A 24,941-nucleotide genomic window follows, 5' to 3' on the forward strand; every position below is an offset into this window, starting at 1 on the left:
CTTTAGGGGAGAACCTGAGTGAAACAAATAGAAGTACGTTCAGAAGAATGATAAACTGGAGTCTATACTTTGAGTGAGGAGGGTAGAGAGTTCTTTGGGGAGATCTGGACTATGGAGAACAGTAATATTATAACATTAATGATAGTATCTTACCGTGGGATTCCAAAAAAAATCTTTAAGAGTGGCGTCAGAAATGATAACATTCTTAGGTATTTGGATTTCCTGTGGAAACTACTGGAAAGCTGAGTTTATGCTCTGGATGCCTCTGCCTGAAACAAGGTCAATAAATCATGAATGAAAAATTACAAGTTACATGCATCAAGGATTCTGATCCCAGTGGAAGGCTAGCTTTTGGGTGGACAATTTCTACTGCTGGCATGATTTAGATTCTGATCCTGGGATACGTAACAGAAAGGAGGTAGTGACAGGTATCCTCAGAAGTGAAGCCTCTGAGACAGAATTCATTCATGCCAACTTATGGGTTATCAATATTTGCTCATGGCTGCTACCCTTATAACATGCCATTCAACAATTCTGTGGTTTCAATTTACTGTGTCAATGTAAAGATGAAGTTTCTAAATGGAAGGTAAAAATCTGAGGCCCTCAAGATGATGAATTATGGGGAGGCGGGTGGAGCTGGAGCTATAGTACAGCAGGTAGGGCATTTGCCTTGCACACGGCCTACCCAGGTTAGATTCCCCGCATCCTGTATGGTCCCCCCAAGCACTGTGAGGAGTAATTCCTGACTGCAGAGCCAGGAGTAACCCCTGTGCATCGTCAGGTGTGACCCAAAAACGCAAAAACAAAAAGATGATGCCTTACCTTTAGATATTTTGAAGTCAAGTAGAAACAGCCAGGAAGCTCACCAGAAAAGAGTTCTCCTGGGTCGAAAACATCATCACCTCTTGCGTGAGAGCATAGAGAAAATAACGTTTCCATTTTATGCCATGTTAAAGCAAGCCAGACATGATCTTGGAAAGTTTGTCAAAGGAAAGCATGGCTATAGGAAGGATAAGATGACAACTGAATCTTAGAGGTAAAATATACAAGTGAAGAAAAGGTCAAGAAGTAGGCGGTACGATGGCGACCAGGTATACTAAGAAAAGCATTTTTTAAAAAATAAAATGCAATGAGACATCAAAAAAGACCTTTTTAAATGTTTAAGATCAGGGATATAACTCAGGGATAGAGCATTTGCCTTCCATTGTATGATGATCTGGGATTGATCCTTAGCATTGCAAACAGCATTATTTTTTAATTTTTAATTTCTTTCTTTCTTGCTTATTTGCTTGCTTGTTTTTCTTGGGTTTTTTTTTTGGATCGCACCTGGCTATGCATAGGGGTTATTTTTAATTTTAAAAAAATTATAATTTTTATTTTTTACCTGTGGTTTAAAATGAAATCTAAAATATTTTAGAGTAAATATATGTGAAGAAGAATAAAATTCACGGGAACTATTTAGTGTTCTTAACGATACAGCAGTCAGAATTTTGAGGTTAATTTTATGGGTAGTGCATAAATAATTTTTCCCCATTATGTGGGCTGTCTTTTTATGATGGTCACCATTTTTTCTAAGTTGCAGCAACGTCTTAATTTAATGTAGTCTCATTTGTTTATCTTCATTTCCTCTTCCTTGGTCAGTGGTGTTTCATTCTAGAAGTTTCCCTTAGCTTTAATGTCATGGAGGGATCGTCCCACATTTTTCTCCATATATCTTAAGAATTCAGGTATGTGCTTATAATAAAGTTGTTTTGAAATTTTTATCTTTGGAGATAGCTTGAAATTCAAGTGATAGTGGTGGCATTGGAATTATAGGTGATAGTGATGGTATGTTTGATATTCTTTTTCTTTAAAAAATTTATTATAGGTAAGGTCATATATTTGAAATGGTATTAACATTTATAGTCTTGGTATAAAGTTACCTCATAGCACCACCAGCAAAGTGTCTATTACTCTTCACCCCCGTGATACTATATCAGACCCTATCCTAATAAATGCCTGTATCAGTCCTTTAGAGACCAAGTTGATGAAAATGGTACATATCTAAGTTTATGTACAAGATCCATTCTGCAAAGGTGCTACTTTGAGAATCTATCTCTAAACTGGAGCCAGTTTCAATATATCACTGTTACATATTTTTTCTTTGCTTTTGGAAGTCGTAGGAAGCAAACATTCCCTCCACAGTAGAGTTCCATTCTTGTATACTTGACAAGGAAGGAACTTGACATCATGCTCCTTATAAGATAGTTCACATGAGATGTAGGAGGGGAATAAGTCTTTGAAGTATTTGTCTGGAAAAAGCGAAAACGTGAGAGTGTGAAAGGAAGAGAAAGAGAGAGAGAGAGAGAGAGAGAGAGACATAAAGAGAGAGAGAGAGACAGAGGGGGGATGGAAAGAAAATGTCTGCCACAGAGCCTAGAGGTAGGTTGGGGAAGTTGACAGGAGGGAAACTGGGGCCATTGGTCGTGGAAAATGGGCACTGGGAGAGGGATGGGTGTTGGATTATTGTATGACTGAAACCTGATTAGGAATAGCTTTGTATCTGTATCTCATTGGTGACTCAATTTAAAAAAATAAAAAAATAAATATATAAATAAAAACAACAAGAACAAAAAAAATTTTAAAAAGATTAGGATCAATGTTGAGGTTAAAAAATTCTTGTCATGGGAAAAGTTATTAGATATATTAAATAACCAGAGTTTATGTGAGGATGATATAGCAGCAAAGTTCTTATGTTCTTGAGGGTGAGGGTATATACTTCACTGTTTTATCATTTATAGTAGCAGTTCATCTCTCCTTGTTTGCACACCTGAAGCAATATGACTTTTCAGTCTTTTCTCTCAAGATGTGTATTCTATTAAGTCATCTCTTGTTTCTATAACGTTTCCAGAGCTGAAGAAAACTTGTGACCACATTCAGAAGGCCCCAAGGGTACCAGCTAGAGGAAATCCAAATAAAAATACCCCACAACACATCCTGATCAAAATGACCAAAACCTTAAGACAGAGACAAAATTCTGAAAGCAACAAGATCAAAGAAAGAAATCTCTTACAAAGGAGCATCCTTAAAATTTACAGCTGATTTTTCTGATGAAACCCACATGGCCCGAAAACAGTGGTGGGACATAGTGAAAAAACTCAATGAAATAAAGTTTAAATTAAAAAAAAAAGAATTTAGGTATGATATTGAGGTTTTTAATACATTTGATCTGACTTTGTGCCTGGCACTATAAAGAGGTCTGAGTTCAATTTTTTTTTTTTTTGCCTGTTGCTGTCCAGGTTTCCCAGCACCACTTGTTGAAGAGACTTCTTTGCTCAACTTCATATTTCTTGAGCCTTTATGAAAGATTAGGTAATAATAATCTGAGGGCCAGCGTCAGGATATTTGACTATATTCCATTGATGTGAGGCCTGTCTTTATCTGAATATCATGATATTTTGATTACTACGACTTTGTAGTAGGGTTGCAAGTTGGGGAAGCTGTTCCCTTCTTCTTTTTAACAAATATTGCTTTAGCTTTTCATGGGAGTTTATTGTTGTGTATGAGTTTCAAGAGTATTTAATCTATTTCTTTGAAAAATGTTATGGCTATCCTTATAGGAAGTGCAGTAAATCTTTATAGAGCTTTGGTGTGTATTGCCATTTTGACAGTGTTAATCCTCTCAATCCATGAGCATGGGATGTGATTCCATTTCCTCATATACTCTCTTATTTCGTGAAGTAGAGTTTTTAGGGTTTTTTTTTGTATAGTTCCTTAAAATTTTATCATTTATCACTTAACTTCCCCTTAGTCATCGATTTGCTCGAGCGGGCGCCAGTAACATCTCCATTTGTCCCTGTCGCGTGCTAGTGTAGCCCAATGGCATCTGTTCGAACCGGGAACATGAAGGGCCTCAAACCGATCGTTCATGATCTTGACGAAGAAGTCTGACCATCTGGAAGGTGGGCGGCCACGCGGTCTTTTGACATCCCGGGGAATCCAGTCAGTAACAGCTCTAGTCCAGCAGTCGTCTTTAAATCTCATTACGTGACCAGCCCATCCAATTTTCGACAACTTGGCATAAGAGACAGCGTCCCTGATTCTTGATCGGCGAAAGATGTCAGAACTCCGGATTATCTCTCTCATTTGAGTGAAACCTGATATTCCAAGCATAGCTCTTTCTATACTTCTTTGGGAGACCTGAATACCATTCTCATCTTGTTTGCGTAGGGCCCAGGTCTCTGAGGCATATGTTAATGCAGGAAGAACAGTGGAATCAAATAGATGTGCCCGGAGCCGGAGGTTCTTCTTCCTCTTAGCTATTTCTTCGACGTTTTTGAAGGCATTCCAAGCCGCTATCTTCCTCCTGCACAGCTCGGGTGCCAGGTCATTTGTCATGTTGACCTCTCGACTTAGGTACACATAGCTGTTGCATTCGGAGACAGTCATTCCATTGAGAGCGAATGGGGCATCAGGAACAAGGCTGTTTCGCATATACATTGTCTTCGTAAGATTCAGCTGTAGTCCTACCTTTCCACACTCACGGTCAAAGTCGGCCAGCATTTGTGCTGCTTGGCTGATGTTTGGTGTTATTAAAATAATGTCATCAGCAAAGTGGAGGTGGTGTAGTTGCCGAGCATCTATCTTCAGTCCCATTACGTCCCATTCCAGTCGTCGCATGATGTTCTCGAGGGTGGCACTGAAGAGTTTTGGTGAAATGGTATCACCCTGCCGCACCCCTCTTTGACATCAACGATCACTTCTTTGTAGAATGGTGAGATCCTGCTAGTGAGTCTGTAATACAGCTCACGGAGGATCCTGATGTACTGGTCTTGAATGCCCTGATTGGCTAGGGCTTCAATGACCACTTCCGTCTCAACAGAATCAAAGGCCTTGTTTAAATCAATGAACATTAAACAGCGGCATCTTGAACTCCAGAGAAACCTCAATGAGCTTGGTTATCGCGTGGATATGGTCGATGGTGCTGAATCCTTTGCGGAACCCTGCTTGCTCGTATGGTTGTCCTTCATCTAGTGTTCTGCCAATCCTATTTAGGATGACTCGAGTGAACAACTTGTAGATGACAGACAATAGGCAGATCGGGCGATAGTTGCCAATGTCATGGATGTCTCCCTTCTTGAACAGTAGTACGGTCCTGCTGGTTTTCCATTGAGACGGAAACTTGCATTCAGACAGGTAGCGAGTGAAGAGCCGAGTCATTGTATTGATGAGTACTGACGGCAGGTTCTTCAGGTGTTCAGGTCTGACCTTGACTGGGCAGGGTGCTGTTGGTTTCTTTACCAACGAAATGGCGTGTCAGATTTCGGAAGGGAGAACTTTGGGAAGGACATATCCATCCTGTGTAATTTGGTATGTCGGCAAGTGGACATGGTTATCGAAGAGATTTGAGTAGAAGTCATGGTAATCTTCTCCATTGCCGTTCTGGAGGATGTGATGGATCCATCAGGACGTCGGAGGGCAGTCATCTTGGTCTTATAGTTGGTGAAGGACAGGCGGGTGTTATGAATACTTTTCCTGGCTTCTGCCGCATCTACCAGTACTTCTGCTCTTCTCTCTTTGAGGTCTTCCTTGATCGCATCTCTGCACTGCTTTGCGAGCTCGGATGTTAGCTTGCGGTTGCCTGAGGCATGCGCCAAACCACACTGGCAAATTAGCTCAAGAGTTTTCAAAGATAGGCCATTTTTTGTGGCTATCTCTCTCTTGGCTTTCCTCACACATTCATGGAGGTGCTGAACCAGTGGATTGTATTCCTCGTCAATGTTGTCAACAATGGCATATTCCCATGTTGCCGCAATAGTACCAAAGTATAGTTCCTTAACATTTTAGTTGATTCTAATATAATATACTCGATTTTCTGAGCTATTATTGTGAATGGGATTGTTTTTCTCTATCTCTTTTTTTCTCTTTCATTTGAAATATATGGGAAAGCCATGGACTACCGGATATTGATTGTGTAATATGCTACTTTACTAAACAAATCTATTGTTCCCAGGAGCTTTTTTGTAGGTTCTTTGGGATTTTCCAAGTATAGTATCATGTTATCTCCAAATATTAAAAGCTTGAGTTCTTCCTTTTTTATATGGATGCCCTTGATATCTTTTCTTTTTACCGAAATCCTATGGCAAGTACTTCAAATACTATGTTGAATAGGTGTGGTGAGAGTGGGTAACTTCTTTTGTGCCTAATTGTATTCTGGGATTCTAGCTCATTGATTTCTGCTCCAAACCTTTAGTTTTCTCCCCGTTGAGAATAATGCTTGCTGTGGGTTTGTGGTAGTTTGCTTTAACTAGATTGAAGAAAGTACTTTCAACTCCCATTTTCTTGAGAGTTTTTCACCATGAATGGGTGCTGGATCTCATCAAATGCTTTATCTACATCTATCGATATGATGATATGACTTTTATCTTTATTTTATTGAGATGGTGTATTATGTTGATTGACTAGAGAATGTTAAGCCATCCTTGCATCCCCAAGATAAACCTACTTGGTCATAGTGTGTGATATTTTGTTGAGTTTCTGGATTCTCTTTGCTGGTATTTTCTTGAGAATCTGTGTATCTGTATTCATCAAGGAAATAGGTCTGTAATTTTCATTTTTTGTGGTGTCTCTGTCTGTTTTGAGTATTAGGGTGATCTTTGCCTCATAGAAGCTATTTGGGAGCATTTCTGTTTCTTCAATTTCCTGGAAAATCTTAAAAATGTTGTCAGCAGTTCCTCTTTAAAGGATTGAAATATTTCACTATTGAATCCATCTGGGCCAAGGATTCTGTTTGGGGGGATATTTTGACCATCATTTCAATTTCCTTGGTAGTGATAGGTTCAAGTATTCCAAATCTTCTTGATTCAGCCTTGGGCGGTAATTGGAATCCATTAATTTATCAATTTGTTAAAGATTCTCTCATTTCCTGCTGCAAAGATTCTCAAAATAATCTCTGATGATCCTATGGATTTCTGTAGTTTCTATTAGGATACCCCCCTTTGCATTTCTGATTCGATTTATTAGAATTCTTTCTGTTTCTTTGAGAGGCTTCTAGAGGTTTATTGATCTTGTTTATTTTCTCAAAGAAACAGCTTTTGCTTTTATTGGTCTTCTGGATTGTATTTTGGGTTTCTAGCTCATTGATTTCTACTATAAATTTTATTATTTCCTTGCTCCAGCCTAGTTTGCACTCCTTTTGTTGGTCATTTTCCAAAATCTTGACCTCTAATTTATTCATGTAGGCCCTTTCTTTCTTCCTGATAAATTCTGGCAGAGGTATAATCTTTCCTCTTAACACTGCTTTTGCTGTGTCCCACAAGTTCTGGTAGCTCGCGTCCTCATTCTCATTTGTTTCTGGAACCTTTTTATTTCCTCTTTGATTTCTTCTCTAAGCCAACGGTTGTTCATTACTTCACTTAAGTAAAATATTTCCTTGCTGAGATTTATTCGGTTTGATCTATTGAGAAGTGACAAAGTAGAGTTGAAATCTCCACCTAGTACTGTTTTGCTATCAATGTTTTTCTATAAGTCTATTAGAAGTTGTTTTTAATTATTTTGCTGGTCTGTCATTGAGCATCTACATTGAGGAGGGTGAGTTCTTTCTGATGTAAAGATCCCATGATCATGCAGAAATGACATTCACTGTCTCTTATAACCTTTAGCCTGAAGTCCATGTGGTCTGATACTAGTATGGCTACTCCAGCTTTGTGGAGGTGTTCTTTTCTTGAATACTTGTTTTCCAGCCTTTTACTTTTAGCCCATGGTTGCTTTGATTGCTCAGATATGTTTCTTGCAGGTATCAGAATGTTGGGTTCAGTGTTCTAATTCATCTTCCTATTCTGTGCCTCTGAATTGGCACATTTAGTCCATAGACATTGAGAGAGATTGTTGTTATGGGGATTTGTGCTATCTTTATGTAGAATTTTTGTACTTGTGGGAATTGCCTTAGCTTAAAGTAGCCATGTTAGTTCTTCTTGCAACAAAAATATGGAACTCTTTACAAGTTTGCATGTCATCTCTGTGCAAGGACCATGCACATCATTGTATCATTTCAATTTTAGTATATGTGTAACCAAACCTAGTAGGAGTTATTTTTTCTGTTCTGATTAATTTGAGTGTTGTCCTTACTTACCCTATGGCAGACAGTGGTACCTAATCAAAGAAAGTATTTCAAAGCAGCTTGATAGATTTAGAACTTTAATGTCCCAGAAAGAAAAATATGGTTTTTACCATATTATCTTTTACCATAATCAAGGCATCAGTTTTACAAAATAATTCTTTTGGAAGATGTTATATGAGTCCTGTTTAATGCACTTCCCTGAAACCTTCATTAAGACCATTAAACTAGAGCCTTTTGCTGTTCTCACCTCAGTCCCGTGTACATCTCCAGGAAAAGGTGGATGGTGTTGTCTGCACTTTGACCACCTTGAATATAAGTAGGATTTTTCTCCTGAAGGAAGAGGTGAGGATCATATTGATGATTTCATTCCACATTATTATAAGTTCAACTTGAATGGAAGTTGACACTTATGAGGCTCCTGTAAAGGACAGAATAAAGGGTCTCAGTGAAGTTTAATGGCCAACACACATTAACAACACAGATGACTCAAAGCAGCCTGTGTGCATCTTTGTGTATAGTGAGTTTCATATCTAATGATAGTGATTCTCAGTCATGACACACAGGCAAAACAGACCTATAATTAAAAATCTAGTTATCTGAGCAGAGTGGGGTTTCTTAGGGGATTGAACAAGTGTGTAGTAATTTATTACTAAGCACATACGTAGTTAGAATGATGTGTACTTTTTGATCTAAAATTAATTCCAAATATGTCTAAAATGACAGTCTCCTGACCCCACACCTGGCTTTCTTCACCAGGGTCCCTTGGAGGCGGTGTGTTGAGTTTCCCTCACCGCGCCGAGCAGAGCCCCGGCACCTGAAGACCTCTGCAACCAGCCATAGGTACGCTTTAGACCACTCTCCCCAAGCTTGAAGGAGCCTCATGCATGAACGAATCTGACAGAGGAACCCAGGTGTGCGCAACCGGGGGATGAGATCTCCAAGGCTGCTCAGATCAAGACTGGACCCCCTCCAACCAGATCCCCCATCTCCTAGTAGCTAAGTGTTACAACCATGAACTGCCCCTGGAGCCATGTAATCCCATCAATGGCCAAGATACAGAGACTGGATTTTGTTGATAAGACAACAATTATTGTCCAGTTCTCACTCTGAGAGAACCTGGTAGGCATTTGCGAGTGTCTTGCCCTTGTGTTTACCAGTCATTTACACTTCTTTCAATACATTTTATATATGATCATGGTTTATGCTTATTTTTAATATTGAAGTTTAATAGCTAAATACTGATTTTTTTCACAGCACTAATTTATTAAGAACATTCATCCTTGGCCTATCATATTAATTGCCAGTATTTGTTAGTTTTGCTTGTTTTTTGATTACTTAAATTGGTTTTGGTCCTTTTCTTTCAGGTTGAAAAATTTTGACACAAATGAGTATATGTTTTTCTTTATCTTCTACAGTTTTAAACTGAGAACAACTGTTTGTTTTGTACAAATAAGATACCTGTGCATTTACTATTTCTTCTCATTTTATTTACATTTTCACACATCTCGATTCATCTACAACTTAACCTAGTAAGTGTTGTCATATTGAAAGAAACCACCAATTTTTTCAATCATAGCACTGTAGCACTGTCCTCCCGTGGTTCATCCATTTGCTCGAGCGGGAACCAGTAACATCTTACAACAAATTGTGAGACTTGTTGTCACTAGTTATGGCCTATCGAATACGTCATGGGTAGCTTGCCAGGCTCTTGCTATGTGGACGAGATATTCTGGGTAGCTTGCCGGGCAGAGGAATCGGAATCAGGGTTGGTCTCCTACAAGGCAAATGCCCAACCCGATGTGCTGTAAACGTTATCTAAAATATACTAGTAATAACAAATGCTGTTTCTTTAACAGTGCAATATAAACAATTATTTAGTAATTTTCTTGATTTGTTAATGAAATAGCTAAGCTCTTGAGCATCATGGGAGTATTTTTCTAACACAAGAGTCTGACGAAGGTGAAACTGTTATAACCGTCTTGTAGAATTCCATCTCCCTAGCCTGCTTCATTCTACCCCACTCTCTATCCAATCCGATCTTCTTCTGGGATTCTGACCTCCTGATTGGCCAGCCTCTACCTTTCACCTGCCTACTTTATGACATCATTCTCCCACCAAACGAACCACCAACTGGTAGAATCTTGGGGGTCCCATGTATTTGTTTGTAAACAAATTTGAATCTTCATGGCAAGTGACGAGTGACCAATGACCAATCACCAGTGAGCAGTCGTCTCTACTGAACACTTGTGGTCTTAAGCTGCTTCAGTGTTCAGACGTAATCTCCTACTGTCTCCTCTTCTCGTCTACCTTTCATCGGTATTTCCTCTTCTCTGACCATGTCAGGTAAGGAATAATACTTTTCAAAGTTTTTCATTAGATTTATCATCCCTAAACTTAGCAGTCAAGTAAAAACATCACGTAGTAATGAAAGAAAATATTCAAGTAGAATTTTATAAGCCTCATTTTAGCTTGACTTTGACATTTGCTGTGTGATTTTAGACACTGGCTTACTTTCTCTCACATACAAAGTGTTTTTCCTCATTGATTACATTATATTTTACACATACTTAGGAGCTCAAATACACAAACAAACATACACACACACGAACATATATATTTATATATATGTATATATATATATGAGGTTTGATTCTCTGTGTTTCTTTTTCCTTTTAATATTGAATTTTACATGATATTCACTGAAAACAAGTAAATCAGAGACAGTATTTTTACAGAAAGAGAAAATATAGATGCTGTGAAAAACTGTTAATATATACTAGCATGTGTTCTCTGTAGTGGTCTCTCCACTTGTATTTATACTTCAGTATTGTGAATATAGTGATATTACAAAGTAATAATCATTGATCTTTGAGATTTCTATTTAAACCAGGTAATAAGAAAATATGGGGCATGGGGAAGGTGCGGAGTGCTGAGCATTAGGGAGGCAAGACCTCTAAGGTAAGCAAGTTTGGGATCACTTTCATCAAACATTGACCAATCGACACCAAGACAATATGAGGGAGAAAAAAATAGGAAAGAAAGAAAGAAGGATAGAAAGAAAGAAAGAAATAAAGAAAGAAAGAAAGAAAGAAAGAAAGAAAGAAAGAAGGAAAGAAAGAAAGAATAGGGACTTCGATTATCAAGGAAGAGGAAAACGTTTGGACATAAAATTGAAGAGAACCAAAGACTTAACATCAAAAAAGAAAGAATATATATATGAAATATGCTGAGAATAATTCACTGAGAGCAAGTCAAAGAATTTTACTTCAATAAATGTCAGGACTAGAAATATACTATGCCTTCAATAGGGTACCAGTAGGAAAAGCTCTTTATCAGAAAGCCATCCTTCCTGGCTTTTTTCCTTATTATTTCTTAGAACACAGTACTTGATACTTGACAATTTGGAGTATAAACACGCTTCAGAAATGATGCTCCCCATAAATAGCTAATAGTGCTTATCTAGGGCGGTGGAAGACACAGAATCTTCAATGTTTTTATTACATTCTGGTTTTTAAGTTCATGTATGCGCTGCCTGTTAAAATAAAAAAAAATGGTATATTCTAACTTGAATCAGGAGGTTTGATTCATTTGTGTGGTCAGTAGGTTCCAGGTTAAAGCTGCTTGTCATCTTTACAAATATTATTTCATGTGATTTTTTCTTCCTAACATGAGAGTACTTTGATAATAGTCAAGTTTTGTTTTTAGATCCTAAAAGGAAATAGAAAAATCAAGTCTCACATGACTAATTACACATTTTTGTCATATTTGTGAATTCTGAGTTTTCCTACATAAAGATATTTTATGGGATTTTGGTGCTCATTTATTAAACATTGAGAAGAAAGTTTTCCTGTTTGATAAAGATAATTCTAATATAGGCGTTGAAAGTAAATTTGCATTATTTTGTGATCACTTTTTAAATGGTCTTTTCTGTTTCTTGTGTGATCAAGTGAAATCCTCTGCTATGTTTAACACATGTTGTTTGCTGGTTAATATTCAAAGGTACTGATGAGTATAATTTTTTGTAATTTCGAAGTTTCTTTCTGTGTTTTACTCATTTAAAACATTTCATCTCTATGAAATACAATCACGTTTATTCCTATTTTCTTTTTGTTATGTAGTTACTGATAAATCCTTTCTCTTTAATGGACTGGTAAAGTGTCACTCAAAAATCACCTTCTATTCCATTTTTTGGCTAGCAGTTTTTACTAAAATAAAATAGAGTCTTCATATTGTATATGTGGAACAATTTAGTAATAACCTTATTGTACTGTTTTATTTGGTTTTGTTTGGGATGCCATCCACTGTTATTCAAGGCTTACTCTTGGGTCTGTTCTCCATAACATACTGTACTATGCTGCTTGCTACAGAGCCCAGATTTCATTAATATCTACATAATTCTTTTTCAGTTCTGTGATACATATTTTTCATGATGTTTTCTTTACACTTCCTCCTATGTAAATCACATTGAATAGAAAAATTATATTCGTGTATGCATTATTATTCTTAGAGTTATGAGTAACTACATTGTTGATAAACAACTTAAGACACAGAATTTAAATAAAGTTTTCCTTCCAAAAATGTTTCTTGTGAAAAACTCAAGTAATGATTTTTGAAGTGGATCAAAATTCAGGGTAACCTTCAATGCATCAACAAGATTAAGTTGTATGTGAACCATAAGTAACAGGTACTCACCTGATCTTGGGGAAGTTCCCATAATATCTCCAGCCCAAAGTAACCTGGCGCTGACACCAACTCCAACTCAGGATCAAAAAGGTAAGAATTTTGATCAGATGAAAACTGGGCTTTCAAAACCTCTGGAGACCTACCAGATCCCAGTAGACCTAGATCATGCAAAGATCTGCAGGTAATGAACACCACTGACACCATCACTCTGAAGCAGGTGCAAGAAAATTCAAGTGGCACTAAGCGGACCTCCCATGCAAAAGGAACGAACAAAAAGGAGGCTTCTGAACCTCTTGAGGGAGAACCCAAGGCCAAAATCCAGCCAAAAGTCTGAGAATGCTTGCTGAGGGGAGCAGGGATTGTTTGTAATGCTGCAGTCAGTGAGAGGTGTCCTGTGACCACAGCCAAAACTAACAGCAAATCTCACAAATCTGCCTCCAGCAGGATCAGCAAGACAAAGAACCATGGGCAGGAGAAGATAAAAAACACCAGAGAAAACTCTAAGAAAGTTAATGAGTGTAAGCAGCTAGGGAACAAGGTCAAGGCAGAAGAAAAGTCCACCATTGGCAAGATGAAATGCAAGGAAACTCAACCTGAGTTTTGCCAAGAGGCAGTTAAATAACCCCGCCGCTACCTAGGCATACACATGCTGGATTCTGTCCAAATGTTTCATGCTCTGGGGAAGAGTGATCCAAAACTTGGAATATTTTCCTCCCAGGTGCTGAGTAGCGCAAAGAACCCCAAAGATGTCAAGCCATCCTCAGCTGTCAAGTCATGGCTAGGTGCTACACGGGATGGAAAAGGCCTTGAGAAAACTCAGGTCAAAGCACAGAAACCAAATAGCAGTGGTGATAAACGCTCATCTCCATCCCAGTCTGAGCTGCCACCTCCTGGGAAGGTCAAATTGGTACCTTTGCCGTTTCTTACCATGGAGAATCCACAAGCTGAACCTGTTCCTCGGAGACGAAAATCTGAAGCCACACATCTTCCTGCTGCAGCTAACCCTGCCAAGCCTGGCTCTACCAATGCAGCTCAGCCAAATGCTGCCAATTTTTCCCCGTCAACCACTGCATTTTTGACTGGTACTTCCAATCCTGCTAAGTCCATTTCAACCAACCTATCTCGACCAGGTTTGCAGAACCCTAGTAGCCGGCCTATTCATCAGCCTGCAGCTTCTAGACCTGATCCCTACAAGACAGCAGCTGGCACTTCTCTACAGCGGGAGGCTCCTCCTGTCTGTGTGAACAAGCGCCAGTCTCCACCCAAACGTCAGAGTCACTTTCTCCTCCAAGACTTCCGTTTCCAACCTAAACCATGGAGAAAGCCCAATGTTCCCGAGCCAGTCATGTCAAAGCCCATCACCAAAGAGCAGAGACCAGAGCGTGAGGCTATGAAAAGGAAGGCTCAGCAGGAGCGTGAGAACGATGCCAAACACACCTCTTTGGGGGAAAGTGCAGTTCTCTATTGAGAGGGAAAAAGAGTTGGACATCTCTCTCTACTATGGCTACGTAATGTAAGAGCTGGAATGGTAGGTTCCACTTTAGGTACCAGATGGTTGCCCTAGGCAAACACTGAAATGCCATACACCATTTATTTATTATAATTTTTTTTTTCAAATTAAAGAGATGCATCGAACTCGGGTCGGCCATGTTGGCTGTGTGCAAGGCAAATGCCCTACCGCTGTGCTATCACTCCAGAGATGCATCATAGTTAATTGATTGTTAATAAATGTTCTGAATTTTGAGATGCTGTCAACTGTGGTTGATTTTGGGAGTGGCTGGGTGTTGAAGGAGGAGCTGGGAAAGAATGGGAAGTTAGATAGAGGAAAAAGGGGGAATAGACAAGACTCTAAGAAATACAAACATGGTCCAGGGCAGGGGAGATACCATGATCATGTAGGTGGTTTTCCCAGGGTGAGGCCCATCCATTGCACTTGGGATGTGCTGACCCCTGCGATTTCCCCAAATGTGGGAAACTCGACTGCATAAAGCCCTTAAGAGGAGAAATTGCATGGGCCTGATGAAGAGTGGGGTAGGGTCAGAGGAAGAGTAAGCTGACAGGGCATTTGCTCTGCAAGCAAGAAGGACACAGTTCAATTCTTGCAATCTTTTATGGTCCCCAGAGACCCACCAGATGTGAAACTTGACCACAGAGCTAAGAGTAAGACTAGAGCACAGTCAAGTATGCCCATCACTGGTGTCCTCGAAAAAAATGGGAGAAATGGCACGGTTTGCAGTTTTCGGTTAAAATAATAAATTTGGAATAGGCTGAGGAAGGCAGATGAGTCTAAGATGATGAGAAGAAAAGTAAAAATTCTTCCATAGAGGCTGTGTTTACACCTCATGGCCTCCTTTGGAAAGGAAGCAAATTTGAGACACATCACTAAAAGGTTTGGGTGGTCTATCCATAAATGATGGTTGGGGAATGCGAACACATACACTGTGGAATAAACCTACCAGATGAGTGATCAAAGCCCTCAGAGTCATTCAAGGATGACTCTTAACAAGGAAAAAGCCAAGAGAACAGTTGACGCATGAAGCCTGAAGATCAGCTCCTGGTAGATGCTAAGATAAGACACCATGTCCTCGAGCCCTCTTTTCAGCACCCCTAGCTGCACAATTTCAATTATTCCCAACAATATTCAGAGTTGCTATCATGGTGACACTTTACTAGTGAGTTTCAACAATGCGGTCCATTGCCTATGTAAGTCTTTGGATTTGTAAACTCCCCAAGGTAGCCAAGCCAACTTTCAGGAAATTTCTGGTGGCGGGAGCTCAAATTATATTAGCTTGAGGGGCTGGTCTTTGGTCTTCCATGGTCCCTGTTGCCTGTAGCTTTCTCTAAACATCGCTTTTAACTGCCGTTCACACAAGAACCAACTTTATAAATGACGTTGTGGTTCCATTGTGGTAGGTACCATACAAAGACATGCATCCTAGGTCACCACTCCCAAAGCAGTTAGTACGAATTGACCTTGAGCCTGGAAGGTTGTGGTAGAAAGAGATGGTCCTAGGAGAGTTAATGCGGTGATGGATGGTTGGAAAGGAAACCGGGAAGGGTAGCGAAGTGGAAATCTGGTGATCATCATGGGATAATTGGTGGATTTTTTTCAAATACGTTAAAATATTTTTGAAAATGAAATTCAAGACAAACATACGAAAATAAGATAGGTTCCAAAGTACAGTTTACATATAAGACCCAGAAAGCTGAAAGGGCTGGCATTCCTTCTGGAGCTTTTAATCATACCGTTTACTAAATATGTTATTTTCACATCAATTACCTGTGGAGAGGAATAGTGAGAAACAGAATGCCACCAGAAAAGCAAACTGGATGACCACCTTCATTAAAAGCCAGGTGGAAGGTATTCACATGGATCCCAAGTGCAAATATATGTTAACAGGAACATATATTTAACCAACTCTGCTTGGTACCAGTAATAACTTTGTTGAAAATGGGGGGAAATGAAAGCAGTTTCTGACTGACATGAGACTAACCAGTTAATAGATTTTCTCAGGAAAGGGTAGTTGACTGGCTGGGAACAGAAAAACGTGAAAAGTGTTTTGCTACCTTTAATGTATGGCTGGAGGGAATTGATACCAGAAATCACTTAAAACTAACAAGCTTCAACTCTCCTGAAGGAATGTTGTATTCTTAATCACTTAATCACTTAACTTCCCGTTAGTCTTCGATTTGCTTGAGCGGGTGCCAGTAACATCTCCATTTGTCCCTGGCGCGTGCTAGTGTAGCCCAATGGCATCTGTTCGCTCCGGGAACATGAAGGGCCTCAAACCGATCGTTAATGATCTTGACGAAGAAGTCAGACCATCTGGAAGTTGGGCGGCCACGCGGTCTTTTGACATCCCGAGGAATCCAGTCGGTAACAGCTCTAGTCCAGCGGTCGTCTTTAAATCTCATTACGTGACCAGCCCATCTGATTTTCGACACCTCGGTAAATGAGACAGCGTCCCTGATTCTTGATCGGCGATGGATGTCAGAACTCCGGATTCTTTCTCTCAATTGAGTGAAACGTGATATTCCAAGCATAACTCTTTCTATTCTTCCTTGGGAGACCTGAATACCATTCTCATCTTGTTTGCGTAGGGCCCAGGTCTCTGAGGCATATGTTAATGCAGGAAGAACAGTGGAATCAAAGAGATGTGCCCAGAGCCGGAGGTTCTTCATCCTCTTAGCTATTTCTTCGACGTTCTTGAAGGCATTCCAAGCCGCTCTCTTCCTCCTGCACAGCTCGGGTGCCAGGTCATTTGTCATGTTGACCTCTCGAACTAGGTGCACATAGCTGATGCTTTCGGAGATGGTCGTTTCGTTGAGAGCGAATGGGGCATCAGGAACAAGGCTGCTTCTCATAAACATTGACTTCATAAGATTCAGCTGCAGTCTTATCTTCCCACACTCACGGTCAAAGTTGGCCAGCATCTATCTTCGTTGTCTACGCACCAACATCTTATTATGATGAAAGAGAAATCGAGAAGTTCTACATGGAGCTAGAGAAGTTCTATAAAGAAGACCACACCTTCTACAAGATCATTGTGCGTGATTTTAATGCCAAGATAGGACCGAGAAGATCAGCTGAAGAACTTCACATCAGGATCCATGGCCTAGAATGGAACGAACAGGGTGAGAGACTATCTGAGTTCATCATGTTGACCAAGACCATTCATGGTAACTCACAGTTCCAGAAGGCAGAATCTAAACGATGGACATGGGAGTCTCCCGGTGGAAGATTCCACAACGAAATAGACCACATCATATTCACTTGACGGTTTTGCCTGACAGATGTCACTGTTGTGCCAAAATTTCGAACGGGATCGGACCACCGTCTCCTTCGTGCAAAATTCTACTTCACAGAGCAGGGAGAAAGGGCTACAAAGTTCAAAAAGAGAACTCTCAGAATGACCACCAACTGTGAACTCTTTGGTATTATTGCGGCAACATGGGAAGATGCCATTGTTGACAACATTGACGAGGAATATGATCGACTGGTTCAGCACCTCCATGTATGGGCGAGGAATTCCAAGAGAGAGATAAGCACAAAAAATCGCCTTTCTTCAAAAACTCTTGAGCTAATTCGCCAGCATGGTTTGGCGCATGCCTCAGGCAACCGCAAGCTAACATCCGAGCTCGCAAAGCAGTGCAGAGATGCGATCAAGGAAGACCTGAATGAGAGAAGAGCAGAAGTACTGGTAGATGTGGCAGAAGCCGGGAAAAGTATTCGTAACACCCGCCTGTCCTTCGCCAACTACAAGACCAAGATGACTGCCCTCTGACGTCCTAAATGGATCCATCACATCCTCCAGAATGGCAATGGAGAAGATTATCCAATTTCTGTTACTATAAATTGTTTATTGAGATATTATAATTGTAATGTTTTCAAGCTAAGATTACATTGATGTGGACATTTATATCTATTTGTCTACTTTTCTAATTGTTTCCTTAATATCAATACTTAAAAGCTAACTTACTTATGACTGGATATGTAGCTCAGGACAAAAGAACTTGGCTTGCATGTATGAAATTTTGGTTTCTATTTTTAGCACTATAGAAGCAAAAGCAAAATCATTAACTGTGTTTGGAAATATGCTTCAGTGGTAAAATATTTGCCGCACATTTCTGAGGTTATGAGTTTGATCCTTGAATTTTCTTATACACACACGAAAGCTAACTTACAACAAAGTCTCACACTGGAGACCTAACTGGGCCCGCTCAAGAAAATCGATGAACAACGTGAGGACAGTGACAGTGACATTGACTTAATGAACATTAAACTGCTTTAAGCTATATATTGCCTAACTATTATACAGATTTATTTCTCAATAAAATAACTTTAAAAGGCCTATTTTCTAGCATCTTTGCTAGGGAAAGATAGCACCTGATATTTCAATACTCGTAATTTGGGGGACATTTTAATTTATCATTTTATTTTGTGCTCTTTGTCTACCAGTGAACTTGAAAATTGCTCTTGTGTGGTACTACATGGAAAATATTATGCTATGGGAAATGAGTCAGAAACAGAGGGACAGACATAGAAAGATTGCATTCATCTGGGTAATATAAAGTAACAAAATAAGACACTAACACACAAGTACAACTGTCATAAATACCAGGTTGTTCACTCCATGACTTAGAGGCCAGCTTTACTCTCTAGGGGTAAAGGCAGTGCAGATAGAGAATGGAGCACCCAATAAAGGGTGCTGGGAAGATCTGCCCAGGATGGGAGATGCCTGTTGAAATTAGTTTATGGACCGAACAGGATTGCCACCCAATGTCCCTTTTGTAGATCATAGCACCCAAAAGGAGAGATAGAACAAAAGGTAGTGCCCTACCAAAGAGGCAGGGTGGGATGGGGGATGGGGAGTAGGAGGGATACTTGGATTGGTGGGAGTGGAGATTGGCCACTGGTGGTGGGATGGGTACTCGATCACTGTATAACTGAAACCCAAGTGCAACAACTTGTAAGTCTAAACTATACCTCATGGTGTTTCATAATAAAACAAAACAAAACAAAACAAATTTCAAAAAAAAAGAAAATTGCTCTTGTGTTTACTAGTCATTTACACTTCTTTCAATAGACATTATATGATCATGGTTTATGCTTATTTTTTCTATCAAGTTTAATAGCGAAATATTGATTTATTTCACAACACTAATTTTTTAAAACCATTCATCCTTGGCCTATCATAATAATTGCCAGTATTTGTTGGTGTTGCTGGTTTTTTGATCACTTAATTTGCTTTTTGTCCTTTTCTTTCAGATTGTAAAATTTTGGACAAGTGAGCATATGTTTTCCTTTATCTTCTACAGTTTTAAACTGAGAACAATTGTTAGTCTTGTACAATTAAAATACCTTTGCATTTACTATTTCTTCTCATTTGATTTACTTTAACACATCTAGATTCATCTACAATTTATCCTAGTATGTCTTGTAATATTGAAAGAAACCACCATTTTTTTCAATCATAGCACTGTAGCACTGTCCTCCCGCGGTTAATCTATTTGCTGTAGCGGGAACCTGTAACATCTTACACCAAATTGTGAGACTTGTTGTCACTGATTTTGGCCTATCGAATAGGTCATGGGGAGCTTGCCAGGCTTTTGCTATGTGGACGAGATACTTTGGGTAATTTGCAGGGCAGAGGAATCGGAATCAGGGTTGGCCTCCTGCAAGGCAAATGCCCTACCCGCTGTGCTGTGAACGTTATCTAAAATATACTAGTAATACCAAATGTTGTTTCTTTAACAGTGCAATATAAAAGATTATTTAGTAATTTTCTTGATTTGTTAATGAAATAGCTAAGCTCTTGAGTAACATGGGAGTATTTTTCTAACACAGGAGTCTGAGGAAAGTGAAACTGTTATAACTGTCTTGTAGGATTCCATCTCCCTAGCCTGCTTCATTCTACCCCGCTCTCTATCCAATCCGGTCTTCTTCTTGGGATTCTGACCTCCTGATTGGCTAGCCTCTACCTTTCAACTGCCTACTTTATGACATCATTCTCCCACCAAACCATCCACCAACTGATAGAATCTTGGCAGTCCCATGTAGTAGTTTGTAAACAAATTTGAATCAGCATGGCAAGTGACGAGTGACCAATGACCAATCACCAGTGAGCAGTCGTTTGTACTGAACACTTGTGGTCTTAAGCCGCTACAGTGTTCAGACGTACTCTCGTACCGTCTCCTCTTCTCGTCTACCTTTCATCGGTATTTCCTCTTCTCTGACCATGTCAGGTAAGGAATAATACTTTTCAAAGCTTTTCATTAGATTTATCATCCCTTAACTTAGCAGTCAAGGAAAAACAGCACATAGTAATGAAAGAATATATTCAAGTAGAATTTGATAAGCCTCATTTTAGCTTGACTTTGACATTTGCTGTGTGATTTTAGACATTGGCTTACTTTCTCTCACATACAAAGTGTTTTTCCTCATTGATTACATTATATTTTAGACATACTTAGGAGCTCAAATACACACACATACATAAATACATATATATATGTATATATATGAGTGTTGATTGTCTGTGTTTCTTTTTCCTTTTAATAGTGAATTTTTCATGATATCCATTGAAAACAAGTAAATCAGATACCGTATTTTTACAGAAACAAAATATAAATGCTGTGGAAAACTGTTAATATATACTAGTATGTGTTCTCTGTAATGGTCTCTCCACTTGTATTCATACTTCAGTATTTTAAATATAGTGATATTACAAAGTAATAATCATTGATCTTTGAGATTTGATTTTAGCCAGGTAATAAGAAAATATGGGGCATGAGTAAGGTGTGGAGTGCTGAGGGTAGGGAGGCAAGCCCTCAAAGGTAAGAAAGTTTGGGAACACTTTCATCAAACATTGGCCAATCGAAAGCTAGACGTGATGAGGGAGAAATAAATATGAAAGAAAGAATGAAAGAAAGAAAGTAAGAAAGAAGGAAAGCAAGCAAGCAAGCAAGCATAGGGACGTCGATTATCAAGGAAGGGGAAAACGTTTGTTCAGAATGTTGAAGAGAACCACAGATTTAAAATCAAAAAAGAAAGGTACCAGTAGGTAAAGCAGATTATCAGAAAGCCATCCTTGCTGGCATTTTTCCTTATTATCTCTTCGAACACAGTACTTGGTTCTTGACAATTTGAGTATAAAGACGCCTCAGAAATGATGCTTCCCATAAATAGCTAATAGTGCTGATCTAGGGCGGTGGAAGACACATAATCTTCAATGTTTTTATTACGTTATGGTTTTAAGTACATGTACACGCTGCCTGTTAAAATTAAAAATTGGTATATTCTAACTTGAATAAGGAGATTTGATTCATTTGTGTGGTAAGTAGGTTCCAGGTTAAAGCGGCTTCTCATCTTTACAAATATTATTTCATGTGATTTTTTCTTCCTAACATGAAAGTATTTTGATAATAGTGAACTTCTGTTTTAAATCCTAAGAGGAAAAAGAAAAATCAATTCTCACAGATCTAATTACACATTTTTGTCATATTTGTGAATTAAGATTTTTCCTACATTAAAGATATTTTATTGGATTTTGGTGGTCATTTATTAAACATTGAGAAGAACGTTTTCCTGGTTGATAAAGCTAATTCTAATCTAGGGGTTGAAAGTAAATTTGCAATATTTTGTGATCACTTTTTAAATGGTCTTTTCTGTGTCTTGTGTGATCAAGTGAAATCCTATGCTGTGTTAAACACGTGTTGTTTGCTGGTTAATATTCAAAGGTACTGATGAGAATAATTTTTTGTACTTTCGAAATTTCTTTCTGTATTTTACTCATTTAAAACATTTCTTGTCTATGAAATACAATCACGCATAATCCTATTTTCTTTTTGTTATGTAGTTACTGATAAATCCTTTCTCTTTAATGGACTGGTAAAGTGTGCACTCAAAAATCACCTTCTATTCCATTTTTTGGCTAGAAGTTTTTTGTAAAATAGAATACTGTCTACATATTGTATATGTGGAAAAATTTATTAATAACCTTATTGCACTGTTTTATTTGGTTTTGTTTGGGATAACAGCCACTGTTTTTCAAGGCCTACTCTTTGGTCTGCTCTCCATAACATACTGTACTATGCTACTTGCCACGGAGTCCAGATTTCATTAATATCTATATTCTTTTTCTGTTATGTGATACATATTTTTCATGATGTTTTCTTTACCCTTCCTCCTATGTAAATCACATGAAATAGAAAAATTATATTCATGTATGCATTATTTTTCTTAGAATTATTAATAACTACATTTTAGACAGTTTAAGACACAGAGTTTAAATAAAGTTTTGCTTCAAAAACATTTCTTTGAAAAAACTCAAGTTGTCATTTTTGAAGTGGATCAAAAATGAGGGTAAACTTCAATGCATCCACAAGAGTAAGTCGTATGTGAACAGTAAGTAACAGGTACTCATGGCACAAGTCAAATGGAAACCTGATGATTACAATGGTAATAGTTGTAAAGACCCCAAATGTCTAAATTAATGTAAGGTATCTTCCTTCTGGTTTCTGGACTTGTAGTGATCATGCAGGGTCCTGGCCAAAAGTCCACATGCTTTAGGATGTGTAACCTGGAAATTCAAAAGGCACTGAGAGAGATAGTACTGGAGGGCATAAGGCACTTGTGTTGTACACAGCCAATCCAGTTGAATCTCTGTCACGGCATACACTCTCCCGAATGTTCTAAGGGGTCACTCCAGAGTGCAGAGCCAGGAAGAACCCAAGATCACTGTCAGTTGTTGGTCCAAACTCTACACCACCCTACGCCCCGCCCAACAAAATTTATTGGAATATAGGAAATCTCTTTGCCATCTCTGGGCCTCAGGATTCTTCTTGTCCACTGAATGTTTTCCTTTCTCTTAGACTTCTTAATTTGAAAAAGCTTCCATTCTAGGAAACAGCATAGTACTCAGCAGGAGGCAATCTACAGGAATTTCTAGGGTAAGGAGAACTGTCTGTAAGCAAGAAATCCAGGTACAGACATGATCACCTGGCTCTTCTACAGTTCTGTGTTCACTTTGGGAGCACGATACGAAATGCACAAAGTGCCAAAAAGTTCCAGGCTTTGAATCACCCCAAATTGTTGGAATTTTGGAAACTCAGTTGACTGTTGGTACTAGAAGCATCTCGATGGCTTAAATTTTAAGTTCATATTGTTCCTCTCAGTGTTGAAGGAGATTATTAGTCTCACAGATTTTTTTCATCACCCTCTTGTTCCTTACAGAAAATTTTCAAAATCCATCTGTATTGGGAACTGCACATACTCTGCAGCTTTCCCTTCCCGTGGTGAACAATGCAGCTTCCCTAACAGGAAGTGTCTGCAACTACTCCAGAGTATCTTCTCCAGCTGGTAGTTCTGCTTGGCTCCTGCCCTCAGCCTCTGGCACCTCTTTCCAACCACTGATGGGTAGTGCCTATCTTTACCAACATTTCAGCACAACAATGCTGTCTGGAGTGTTTCACCAGAGTCATATATCCACCTCAGCTGCTTCCTACCTGAGTGTTTTGGAATGGGATATTGCAGGAAGTGCTGAAGAGAAATCTTCCATGGGAGACTTTTCTGTGACTATTCTTGACCAAGACACCGCTGTCTCTTCCATATCTATGGCAGCTCGCTATGAGAAAATCCTAGATACCAACAACACGGTGTCTGTGTACCCATCACTTTCTGCCAGTCTTGTGGATAGAACACCATTTCTGGTTCCACATCAGAGTCAAAGCCTGTCACTTCCCTACCAGGAAGGAAGCCAGGTGTATTACTATCATCCAGGCAATCTGGGAACTCTCCTTTCCGGTCTGCTGTTCTATGACTCCATTTCATACACAGGGCTAAATGGCTCTGCCCCCAATCTTACAGCAACTCATCGCGAGAGATGGTTATGGGTCTCAAGGAGGTTCAGTCCGCAAATAACCAAATACCAGACTCCTACTCTGGAATGACTTCTCTCTGTCTGCTCAACCTATCACAGAATTGAGTTATCAAGGTGAGGAAAACGGAGAGAAGAGAAAGAAAATTCAAAAATTGGGGTCAAATAAGAGGAAAATTGATCGTAGAGAGGTGGTATTCATATACACTGAGATTTTTAAATTAAAAAAAATCTCAGTTCATGTTTACTCCCCTCACTCATTTTACAGCATGTTATTTTCACACTCAATATAAGAGCTCCTAATGGAGATTGGAAGTTATGATAGTATAATGGACATCTAAGTTTCTTATAATGAAATGTTAGGAGCAGAGAAAAGAATGCCACATTTTTTCCCTTCTTATTTCATTTTTTTAATTTTTATTAGTTAAACGTCATGAGGGACAGTTGTAGACTTACAAATTATTGTGATTCGATTTCATTTATACAATTATGGAGTACCTATCCCTCCACCAGTGCCCATTCTCCAGCACCACGGTCCCAGTATTCATCCTACCACCCATACCCCCCATCCCACTCAGCCTCTGTGGCAGGAAATGCTACATTTTTCACTGTTCTATGTCAGCAGGCCTCAAGAATTACCACACTAAAAGTAAAATACATTTCTTAAACTAGTGTTTTGTTATTTTCTTAAGAAGTTTCAGAACTCTAATTGTAATGGTACCACTTTAACTTTCCCTTCCATAAATGAACAGCAAGGTTCTGAATACACTTGTGGTTCAGAG

At 39.0% G+C, this 24,941-nt stretch overlaps 2 pseudogenes; one reads left to right on the forward strand and one right to left on the reverse strand.

The window, feature by feature from the left end:
- Positions 1-7,959: 7,959 nt before the first annotated feature.
- Positions 7,960-8,056, reverse strand: LOC130033768 (uncharacterized; annotated as a pseudogene).
- Positions 8,057-14,654: 6,598 nt separating this feature from the next.
- On the forward strand, positions 14,655-14,765 carry LOC130033729 (uncharacterized; annotated as a pseudogene).
- The last annotated feature ends 10,176 nt before the right edge of the window (positions 14,766-24,941 follow it).

Source organism: Sorex fumeus, unplaced genomic scaffold, assembly GCF_029834395.1.
Source record: "Sorex fumeus unplaced genomic scaffold, SorFum_2.1 ptg000054l, whole genome shotgun sequence".
NCBI classification, from domain to species: Eukaryota; Metazoa; Chordata; class Mammalia; order Eulipotyphla; family Soricidae; genus Sorex; species Sorex fumeus.